At 53.4% G+C, this 8809-nt stretch overlaps 1 protein-coding gene across 2 annotated transcripts in view; it reads left to right on the top strand.

Moving 5' to 3' along the window:
* The first annotated feature begins 2201 nt into the window (after nucleotides 1-2201).
* DAAM1 (dishevelled associated activator of morphogenesis 1) overlaps nucleotides 2202-8809 on the top strand; it is a 91345-nt gene continuing 84737 nt past the window's right edge. For both annotated transcript variants that reach the window (XM_077783912.2, XM_077783911.2), the window contains exon 1: nucleotides 2202-2340. The gene's annotated coding sequence lies outside the window, so the exon portion shown is untranslated. The remainder of the gene's footprint in view (nucleotides 2341-8809) is intronic.

Below are 8809 nucleotides of genomic sequence, written 5' to 3'. Positions count from 1 at the left end.
TCCTGAGCCTGAGGCTTGTATAGAAATACTGGATTGAATAGTCCTAGCCTAACCCTTTACCTCAGTGAAAAATGCTCCCTATCTTTGATCACTAGTTCTTTGGTGAGAACAGAGGCCAAAGCTGCTCACAGTATTCAAGAGGAGAGCAAACCAGGAATTTGTACAGCAGTTTTTCCTCTTACCTCATTAACTCCTATCTGTCTATTTGCTTTCTTGACTGCTGCTCAGCAGTGAGCTGATGCTTTCAACAAATTCCTTGTTATAACCTGGGATCCTTTTCCTGAGGGGTTGCAGTCAGTTCAGAGCCTGTTGCCATGTGCATGATGTTAGGAGCGCTCCCTGTGAGGCTCATCACTTACATTTGTCTCCAGAGAATTTCATTTGTCATTTTGTCACTGCACATCCTGAGGTCCCGCTGTGGTTTGGTGCCTTGGGCCTTTCCAAGCAGCTCAGTGTCACCAGAAGCCACCACCACCATGTCCCCTACTCCTACATCACTGATGAAGATGCTGAGCACAGGCCCCCTGCTCAGAGCTCTGTGAAACTCCCCACCTCATAGCTCCATTGCAGACTGACCATCCCAGTCTGGCCTTTGTGGTTTCTGCCTATAAACCACTGAGGTTTTTTTCATGGCTCCTTACTCCCCTCAGTATGTTTTGATGAAGGATTTTGTCAGAGCCTTTAAGAAATCAATATCTCTTATATCCATTAGATCTACCACATATTTGGCTCCATCAAGGACTGTGGTAGATTTTGTGAGTTATAATTCCTCTTGCCAAAACTTGTGCCTGGGTACAGATATTTGTCCTCTTGTCCCACCAGTTTCACAACACCATCATTGCATTTGCTGCTCCAGATAACCTGCCCTTGACACCTTTTATCCCAAAACTGCTTCTGTGATTGCTTCAACACCCAAAGGGCAAGAAATCAAGCAAGGCAGGCTGGAGACCAGCGTGGCTGAGCAGAGACCTGCTCCTCAAATTGAGGAGTGAGAAGCAAATGCTCAGCCAATGGAAGCAGGGACAGGTGACCTAGGAAGAGTACAGGGATATGATTTTGATGTTTAAGGATGGGGTCAGGAAAGCTAAGGCACAAATGGAAAAGGCCAAGGAGAACCTGGTATAGTGGAAGGTGTCCCTGACCATGACAGGAGGGTTGGAACAATATGATCTTGAAGGTCCCTTCCAACCCAAGCCGTTCTGTGATTCTGTTAATTTTACACCACATTTTGGTATCAACTCTATGGATGCTTTCTTTACTTTCCCAACACTGGCTTCTCCTTTGTCCCTGCATCAATTTTTGTGCAGACTCCATATGAAACACAATCACAGTAAATCTCTTCCTGCTTTTCAGACCTTCCCATATAGTTGTTGCCAAGAAAGAAAAAAAAAAAATATTCAAGATGTAAATAGCTTGACTTCTTCTCCAAAAAAAAAAAAAAAAAAGAAAAAAGTTTACTTAAGGTAAAATGTTCCACGCTATTAATTTGATCTGAGTTTTGATTTGCACCAAGAACACTAACTGCTCCTTCTTCCATCTCATACAGCGAGGTTATTCCCATGCATGTGGGAATCCAACCGTGTATCCAATTGCTGCTCTGATTCACGTGAAATGGGAACCTCTGGAAAATTGATTTCTTAAATCCAAGCGGAGACTGCCGCATCTTGGGAGGCCTCTGCCAGGCAGCTGCGACACAGATCCCGCGTGTCCGTGTCGCCAGCCGGCTGAAACTTTATCCTCGCCGCTCGGCGGGAGCGGGACCCTCCCGCCTGCCCCCCGCCTGCTCTGCAGCACGGGCAGCGCGGAGCGTCCCGCTGCGGTGTCCTCGGAGCGGTGCCCTCGGCGCGGTACCGCCGGTGCCGTACAGCCTTTGCGGCACCCCCGGCACCGTACCCTCGGCGCTGTACCGCCGGTAGCGCCGCCGGGGCGGTACCCCCGGCAGGGCACCGCCGGTGGCGGAGCCCCCGCCCCGCGCGTCACCGCGAGTCCCGGCGGCGGGCGGGCGCTGACGCCAGCGCGCCGGGCGGGGCGGGCGCGGCCCATTGTGGGCAGGGGCCGGGCGGGCTCCGCGCCGCGCAGCGCAGCGCCGCGCCGGCAGGTACGGCGGGCGGGCAGCGAGCCCTCCGCCCCGGCAGGAACGGCGGGCAGCGGGCACAGAGCTCTCCGCCCCGGCAGGAACGGCGGGCACAGAGCTCTCCGCCCCGGCAGGAACGGCGGGCACAGAGCTCTCCGCCCCGGCAGGAACGGCGGGCAGCGGGCACACAGCTCTCCGCCCCGGCAGGAACGGCGGGCAGCGGGCACAGAGCTCTCCGCCCCGGCAGGAACGGCGGCCGCGCTGCGGTGAGTGCTCCGAGCCCCTCGGCGCTCCTCCCTTTCGCTTTGCGGGGCTTTCGGCGGAGTGTGTTGCCCTTCTCCCGTAGCCCGCGGCCGTGCTGCGGAGGGGTTCGGGAGCACCGGGAGCCGGCGCTTTTCTGCCTTTTCCTCGCCGTGGGGAGGGAGGCGAGCCCGCGTCCCACCCCGCCCCGGGCGCTGCGTGGAGCTGTTGCCCCGGGGGGAGCGCCCGGGCCCCGCGGAGCCCGCTCCGCTGCCGGCGCCCCGGAGCACGGCGTGTCCCCCGGAGCACGGCGGGTCCCCCGGAGCACGGCGGCTCCCCCGGCCCCGGCGGGTCCCGGGCGGTGCCCAGCCCCGTGGGCGCCGGGCAGGGGGCGCCCAGGCGGGGGCGTGGGATGCGGGATGCTGCTGCTGCGCTGCCTTCTCCATGGCAACGCCTCCGGAGGCTGCTGCAGCCCCGGCGCCGGCTGGCACGGCGGCTCCCACCCCTGCGGCGACTCCCACACCACCGGTGTGACCCCCCTGGTGGGGCTCCCGCGGGCTTTGGGGAATCTCAGCTTCGTGAGTGCCTCCCCACAGGCACGGCAGTTCGGGGCTGCCCCATCATCTGTGTGTGCCAAGCCTCTGGTGCTGGTGTCACACATTTTGCTGCAGGCGTGCTCTTGTCCGGCCGATGCTTTGATGTGGGAGTAGGATTTTGGCATGTGCCGGTGTTGGGCTATGGCTTGGCTACAAGCATGTGTATGGCTCAGGCACCAGGTGAGGAGGTCCGGTCTGTCACTGGCTGCACCCGCCCAGAAATTCTGGGAGGGAGGATTCTGGTCAGGGGTCTCCCTGGAGGAGGGACAATGCTCCTGCTGCATGGAGCCTTGAGGGTTGGCTGCCATTGCTGTGCTGTGGCTGTGGTCGGATCCTGGTGCTTTACTTGGCATGAAGTCTTCAGTGTGACCAGTGGGGTTTGGTCCCTGGGGTCTGCAACCCTCATGGCTTTCACACCACACTGCCTCTTGCATTGGTGCTGGTGTGAAACAGTCTTTATGCATCTTTAAGTGATCAAGGTTAATTTAAGGCACAGACAGATAATAATGTGACAATAATGTGCCTCCTAACAAAAGCCACGTGAACCGACAGGGCTGTGCTTGCCAAACTGGGGGCAAGGGGCTCCCCGTGGAAATCGGAGGCAGGTGGAAGATCACGGGGTGCAGCCAAGTCTCCTTTTGCAGGTGCTGGGGAGAGGGCAGTCCATGGCACAGGCTGTCCTTGTGGTTTTGACCAGGCCTGAGCACTGCAGATGCCCGGCATTGTACAGCCAGGCAGCTTCTCCTGGCTGCATGGAGAAGGAGAAGCCATTGGTTTTCTTTTCTCCCTCTCTAGAGGTTGATTCTGATACTGTGTACAAAATCAAGTGCTGGTGTGTATTAATGCCTCAGTGGTCAACCGTAGTGCAACCTCATTATCCTCCCTTGCCAAAAACCAAAACCAATGTATTCCAAAGCTATTGGCATTCCCTGCCTGCCCCTCTTTGAGTCCCATTAGGAGTAGATGTGTCCTGCAGCATCTGGACCTCTTTCCACGAGCACTGCAGTTTGTTTTGGCGTGCGTTTCCCCCCAAACCCGCAGGTCAGACATCCACCTTGCTGTTCCTGGATTAATGAGTGACTCACCCTGCTCTCCCCATGGCCATATGCTGGGACCTGCCCTGCTCTGTCAGGAGCAGGAAGCAAAAGCCAAAGTCCGCGATCTCTGACCGCCCAGTGTGGTGTGACACCGGGACAGGAGGAAGCAGTGACACTTCCTGGCTCTGGCCAGCGCTCAGCTGGTGTGTGGCTCTGCCGGTGCTGCCCTGACACGGCCCTGGGATTTTTGGGTCCAGCCAGCCAGGCGTGCACCCTGCTCTATGTACTGGCCTCTGCCCCGGGGAGGCAAACAGGATGGGTGAGGTGTAAAATCAGCGCTGAATCCGCTCCCCTGGGCTTGAAACGGAGTCAAACCGGTCTTGACCTGAGCTGGCTCCTTATCTGACCCTTTGTTTGTGGCAGGGGTGCAAGAGGGAGCAGGAACGGTGAGGACAGGCCAGACCAGGGGACAGCTGGTCTAACTGGATTGTGATTATCTCCCTTTGCTTCTGTGCTTTGTTTTGGTTCCTTCCTCCAGTTTTCCCGCGCTGTCATGTCACAGCTGAGGAGCCCAAGGCAGTGGGGACATGGAGCTGTGGGGCAGCTGGGCTTCCCACAAATTTTGTTTGTCAGCCAGCCAGCAGCATAGCTCCTCTTGCTCCATCTTCCTGCTTTCAAGTTTCCATGCATGACCATCCCTGCTGGGTCCATCCCTAAAGGGGGATGCACTTGGAGCAGCCCACCACGTGCCCAGGTTGCACAGTGGTGCATTTACAACCTGAACGGGTTGTGTGGGGATCCTGACAGATGTACCACCCAGAGTGAGTGGTCTGCCCATCCTCCTCCTGCACAGACACCCACTGAGCTGCTCCTACACGGCCACTTTTATCTCTGAAGTATTAATAAAATGAAGCCTGCCTATTTCTGTGAGCCTTTTTAAGAGGCTGGCGGGGCTGCCTGGAAGGCTCGCTCGGCACTGCAACTATTCAGAGCTTTTTTCCGCGTGTGCTCTAGCAGCCGATAAGCCAGGGCATCCAGCTGTCAGCTTTGCAGATTGCCAAAGCCTGCTGAACAGCATTTCTGCAGCCTTCGCTCACAAATGAGGATTTTGTTGGACGCTTTGGTTTCTGACTTGATGCTGGTAATTAAATATCTTAACTTGGCTTCAGAAAGCTGCCACTGCTGTGGAGTGACTGGTGAGGCCATGTGAAGCAGGATGTGCTTGTTCTTCTGGAATTGAGTGTGACCTAACTATGATTCTTCAACCTGCAATTTATTTTCTTATAAAAATATACTTTTTTATATAAGTAAAACCCTTTTAAAGGGGAAGAAAAACCTTGTGTTTTACTGCTGTGCTGTTAAGCTTGCACGGACCTGCTGGGACAGCTGTTTATTTGCAAGTCGTAGCAGCCTAATGCCACAAAATTCAAGTCATGTCCACATTGATTTTTTTCCCCCCTTCTCTCTTTTCCCCCTATCTTTTAATCATATATGTACTTTTCACTCATGCAACACAACAGATGTCAGTGCTATGCTGAAAAAATAGGAGCTGATCTAAGCAAAGGGCTGTAAGTTGGGGCAGAAATACTGAATGCCTGATCCTGACTTGTGTGTTGGTTAATTTAGATGCTAAGTCACATAGATCTACTCGGTCTATGTATTTAACATACTAGGGGATGAGAGAAACAGCTAGTTAAGGGTTGGAAAGTCATTAAATATTCCACCAGAAGCTTTTCTGAGTATTGCATTAGTTCCCTCACCCTTCATGACATATTCTTTGAGCAACCTAAACTAGGGGAAGGGGGTTGGAACCAGATGGTCTTTAGGGTCCATTCCAACTCAAACCATTCTTTGATTCTATGATTTCCAACTTTCTATTTAATGCAGAAATTAGAGGCTCCACAGCCCCTTGCCAGATATATGTTGTAATTTGCTGTTTGCCTTTGATTCTTCTTTTCTTTCTTCCTTAATTGGGATAAAAGCTGTGCTGGTGCCTACGTAACCTTCCTGCCCTCTCAGGAGACCATTTGCACTTGGTATCTTCTGTCCTTGTGGCATTATAACATTCTGGAATTCACTGAGGAACCAGGAGTTCTGGGGTAGCTCAGAAAATCTCAGCTCAGTGGGTCATAAAGCTTTCAGATCTTTGTGGCTGCTGAGAAGAAAACCAGAGGAGCTGGAAATGAGAGAAACGGCCCTGGCACACTGTAAGGACGTGGTTAGTTGACTGAAGAGTTTCAGGATCTGAGCTGACAGCACTTTGTTTCATGATTGGTGTGGCCTGAACACCAGCCACCTGAATTATAGCAAATTAACCAGATTAGTGCCTGAAGTTGTCTGAATATCTGGCCTGTGTTTTCCTCATGGTGGGGTTGGGTCAGGTCATTCCCAAAGGCATCTGTTCCATGCTGTTCCCAGGTCTGGAGCAACCTCTGTGCCCTCACATGAGTCTCTGATTATCCTGTTTGTGCTCCCTCCTGTGTTCACCCTCAGCCTTTTGGGAGGAGTTTATGGTAAATATATTAAATAGAGGAGGTTTGTGCTGCCTGGAACACCCAGGAGACGAGGTTGCTCATGGTCCCTTCCTGAGTCAGCCAAACTGGATGGGGTGGCCCAGCCTAGAGACACTCACTGGGGAACCAATGTGACCGTGACTCAGAAGGTTTCTCCACGTTCTGCTCCTCGTGGCGGAGTTGCCTTGAGAACCTGTGTTCAAAACATTGCCGTGACCGCTGGAAGGGCGGTGTTGGACAGGCGTGTTCTTACCCACCAGCTGCTGCTCATCCTGCCAGTGCCCATGGCTGCCAATGCTGGTTGCTCTTCAAACCTCTTCTCTTCCTGCAGTACACGCCACTTGCTTCACTGCTGCTTGAATTTTTATTTTTTTGTGTTTGGAGCTGACTTGCAGAGGCGGAGGAAGCGCTGCAGCGCCTCGTGGCGCGGCTGGTAAGAGCTGGTGCGTTGCTGGCTGGAGAAATCCTCTCTTTCCCAACCCAGAGCTCCCCGGCAGGGCCTGGCAGATGATTGAAGGGTTATTTGCCGTGCCAGACAAGTGGCTTCATGTTTCCCTTCTGCATTCCTGGGGCTGAGCGCTGCATAGCGATGATGTGCTTTCAGCTACGTGCTGCTCACCTGAATCATGTCTCCCCCGTGCACGCAGCTGGCAAGTCGGGGCTCTCCCTGTCCAGGCTGCTCTGTCCCTGTGCCACCGAGTGCTTTCATGAGCAGGTAATGAAATAAGGTGTGGAGGGTGTGGTGGAGGAGCTGCAGGAGTGGTGGAGGAGCTGCAGGAGTGTCCGGCTCCGTCTGCCGACGGTGCCTGCGTTTACCACACCTCCTGAAGGAATGGTTTTCGGAAGCTGAACCCAGTGACCCAATTACCGACCTCTGGGTTTGGGCTGCTGCCAGGAATTCTGCACTGAGGCTCCTCATCGCCTTTTGTGCGGGCCCTGGGTGGAAAGCAGCCGTGCCAAAGCTCAGAACAGCTTGGCAACAGCCAGAGATTGGTGAGGTAAAGAGAGGGGAAGGACTCAATTAATCCACCTGGCCTGTGCCCATCCCTAGGAGAGCACAGGAGAACACAGTGGGATCTCCTGGTGTTCCTGCTCCCTGCTGCTCATCTTTCACATAGGGCTTTCATCCTGTTTCCCGTAGCGATGGGCAGGGCTGCTGGCAGATCCTGCCTTGGGGCAGTATGGCAAAAGGAAAAAATTCAAAATTGTGCCATTCAGAGGCAGACTCTGGGGGGTGGTGTGCGAAACACCAGCAGCTGGGCTCTGTACCAATATGCAAAACTGAGCTACGGAACTTGGCAGCTTTTGGGGAAGGCTCTGCAGGGTGTGGGTTCCTCCGATGTTTTGCAGGAGTGAGGATCAGCTTGTCTCCCCTTTAGTGAGCAGAGTTGGAGGGTTGAGCATTTGAGGGCAGACTGTTCCCAAGCAGGAAAATCCTCACACTGTTTTTGGGCAGGAACACAACTGTCCCTATGCTGAGGCTGCAGGGCAGGGGAGCTGGGGCTGTGCTCTGCACCTGGGAGCCAGCTTTGCACCACTTGGGCTGGGAGGAGATTTTTTTAAATTTTTAACTCAAAAATTAAAATTAATTTTTAAATATTTACTTAAAAGTAAATTTATTTTATTTTAAAATGTATTTTAAAAAATTTATTTCATGAAAAAAACCCCAAAAACCTGGAGTGTGAAAATGGGGGATGTAGAGGGGCATTGTTCAGGGGTGTGATCTGCAGCCACTCGGGTCTGAGGTGTGAGAAGGAGAGTGCAGTGTGTTCCAGGAGGGTGTAGAAAGATGTTTTATGTCGCTCAGGTGATTTTCTAGCAGCTTGGTGCCTGTTACAGGCAAACTCTGTTGGCAGGCTTTCCTCACAGCTCCAGCAGGGAGGAGGAGGAGGATGGAGGAAGAGTCCAGAGACCATTTCCCCACCCCAGACAAGCAAGATTAATTGTTTGCTGTGGCATGGCCATGGAGGCAGTGCAGGGGGATGTTTTCTGTCTGTGTTGTGTTATGTGACATGGAATTCAGTCCATGATGGGTCTGCCCTGCTGCTGCTCCTGAGTGTTTTTCTTTTTTCCATACCTTTCTGAGGTGGCTTTCTGGAGCTGCACATCCATCTGACTTTTACCTAGACATGAGGTGTGGCTTTTTTTTTTTTTTTTTTTGAGTGCTTGGCCTCAGCATCAACTTAATGAATGGTGCTTAGAGGAACTCATGTCCCATCCTGGAGAGTCTATGTCAGCTGTGGTCCGGTGCAGCTGTTTCCTTCAAGGATGCTTGTGTGGATGGAAGCGACTGTAAATCTGTTTGTGTAAAGCTTTCCCTGCCGTGACTCCAGTCATCCTTCATGTTCC

The sequence above is a fragment of the Lonchura striata genome, chromosome 5, assembly GCF_050655825.1.
Source record: "Lonchura striata isolate lonStrDom1 chromosome 5, ASM5065582v1, whole genome shotgun sequence".
In the NCBI taxonomy this organism is placed as follows: domain Eukaryota; kingdom Metazoa; phylum Chordata; class Aves; order Passeriformes; family Estrildidae; genus Lonchura; species Lonchura striata.
The sequence above is the reverse complement of the archived record's forward strand: the minus strand, read 5'-3'. Positions and strand labels throughout refer to the sequence as shown.